Below are 2,896 nucleotides of genomic sequence, written 5' to 3'. Positions count from 1 at the left end.
TCATTTCATCTCATTGAGTCATTTTCATTTGAGCTCATCTTGATGCCCGAAATGCTGTTGGAAGAGTGCTATTTAAGATAATTGTCAGATCTGCTGCTCCAATTAGATATTTGTCATTTTTGCCATGATTAATGTGTGCATGATATGCCCCTGAGCTCTACATGTGTTTTGTTATATGGTTTGCCATCTATCCAGAGGTGCAATCCATGTATTTTTGTGATGTGTGTGGTGACTAGCACAAGCTTGCAAAGTGGAGCATTCGTTAATGCTGATTTCAGGGACTTAGCATTTCCACTAAGTCCTTGAGCTGTTTATCTCAATATGCCATATGTTCTTGTCGTTTCCTAGTGATCTGTGCCTCTTTTGAGGATGATCAGTAAGGATGTTTCGTTAATCTTGTAGTGCTTTATCCATCCATGTCTTTGTTTGAAATTATAGAGCAACCTAGCTTGAGTCAGTCGAGCTCTACTTTTGCTATTTCGTGAATCTGGGCAGATTGTCTACTTGTTAGCTATTTTGCCGAGGATATTGTAGTTGATCCGTGCATGATATGTTATTTTTCTTGCCATGTCTAGCTTCTATTTTGTGTATTCTTGATGGGTGCATGCTTAGATTGTCATGACTTGCTTTGTAGTGAGTGCATCGAGCTCGTTAACATGCCTACTTGATATCTGTTTCAGCATGCTCCAGTTTTCACTAAGTCTGACAACTGATTATGTTTTTGCCATGTTCACATGCTTGCAAATGTATTTTCTGATCTCTTTTGGCTCAAGGTCACTAAGGGACTTTTGTTAAGCTCTTTGAGTAGCTCCATGCCATGCTTTACTTTGCCATGTTCAGGTCCTGTAGCATACAGTTTTCATGCTCCAAAGAGTGCTATCTGATCTGAAATTCCAGACAAGTGTTAATTTCATTAAGTCTGAAATCTGTTTACCAAATGCATTTTTGCCATGCTTGTTTGAACCTGTTAATGGATGAATTGGCCGTAGCTCAGTGCCAGTCTTTTGTTAAGCATCATGAGTGGATCCCTGCCATATATTTTGATGCCATGTTTGAGTGATGTAGCATGTTCATCTTGTTGCATCTAGTCGACTACTTGCTGTAAATCGCAGAACGTGGTCATATTTGAATTGCTTGCCATTTCAAAACCGTAACTCCGATTCCGGCGTTCTTTATATTGTTTTCAAGAGATTTCATCTCACCTTTCCAGTGGCACACTTGGATTTCCAAGTTGAGGCCAGGTTCATGCATTCCTTGTCAAATCTTGCATATGCATCACATATTGCATCCCGCATAGCATACCATCTTTGCATCATATTGTTTGAGCCTTGCACGCGGTTGATTGTGTCCTTGTTGCTTGTTTGTATTGTCTGGGTAGAGCCGGGAGACGAGTTCGCTAACGAGGAGCCCGTTGAGTTTGCTTTCGAGGATCCAGTCAACTCTGACAATTTTGCAGGCAAGATGATCATACCCTCGAAATCACTACTATCTTTGCTTTGCTAGATGCTCGCTATTTTGCTATGCCTATGCTACGATGCCTACCACTTGCTTATCATGCCTCCCAAATTGCCATGTCAAACCTCTAACCCACCATGTCCTAGCAAACCATTGATTGGCTATGTTACCGCTTTGCTCAGCCCCTCTTATAGCGTTGCTAGTTGCAAGTGAAGATTGGAGACCGTTCCTTGTTGGAGCATCATTTACTTGTTGGGATATCATTATATTGCCATGTTATCTTAATGCATCTATATACTTGGTAAAGGGTGGAAGGCTCGGCCTCTCGCCTAGTGTTTTGTTCCACTCTTGCCGCCCTAGTTTCCTTCATATCGGTGTTATGTTCCCGGATTTTGCGTTCCTTACGCGGTTGGGTTATAATGGGAACCCCTTGATAGTTCACCTTGATTAAAGCTTTTCCAGCAATGCCCAACCTTGGTTTTACCATTTGCCACCTAGCCTCTTTTTCCCTTGGGTTTCCAGAGCCCGAGGGTCATCTTATTTAAACCCCCTCGGGCCAGTGCTCCTCTGAGTGTTGGTCCAACTTAGAGCCCCTTGCAGCGCCACCTCAGGGAAACTCGAGGGCTGGTTTTAGTTGTATGGATTGCTTATCCGATTGTGCCCTGAGAACGAGATATGTGCAGCTCCTATCTGGATTTGTCGGCACATTCGGGCGGTGTTGCTGGATTTTTTTTAACTTGTCGAAGTGTCTTGTAGAACCGAGATACCGAGCCTGATCGGAATAGCTCGGGAGGAGGTCTATTCCTTCGTTGACCGTGAGAGCTTGTCATGGGCTAAGTTGGGACTCCCCTGCAGGGATTTGAACTTTTGAAAGCCGTGCCCGCGGTTATGGGCAGATGGGAATTTGTTAATGTCCGGTTGTAGATAACTTGAACCTTAATTTAATTAAAATGAATCAACAGTGTGAGTTACCGTGATGGTCTATTCTCGGCAGAGTCCGGGAAGTGAACACGGTGTTGGAGTAATGCTTGCCACAGGATGTCCTCTAGTTACTCGTTCGCGCTTTGCCTCCTCTTCTCGCTCTCTTTTGCGAACAGGATAGCCACCATATATGCTAGTCGCTTCCTGCAGCTCCACATATTTTACCTTGCCTTACCTATGAGCTTAAATAGTCTTGACCGCGAGGGTGCGAGATTGCTGAGTCCCTGTGGCTCACAGATTACTTCCAAACCAGATGCAGGGCCTGATGACTCCGTTCCAGATGACGCGCTTGAGCTCAAGTGGGAGTTCAACGAGGACTCACGCCGTTACTACGTGTCTTTCCCTGATGATCAGTAGTGGTGCCCAGTTGGGGTGATCGGGACCGTGTCGCATGTTGGGTTATCTTTTATTTTGGCGCCGTAGTCGGGCCATGAGTGTTTGATTGATGTAATGCTATTTA

Source organism: Triticum urartu, chromosome 6A (assembly GCF_056163025.1).
Source record: "Triticum urartu cultivar PI428250 chromosome 6A, HENAU_Tu73, whole genome shotgun sequence".
NCBI lineage: Eukaryota > Viridiplantae > Streptophyta > Magnoliopsida > Poales > Poaceae > Triticum > Triticum urartu.
Note: the sequence above shows the minus strand (reverse complement) of the source record.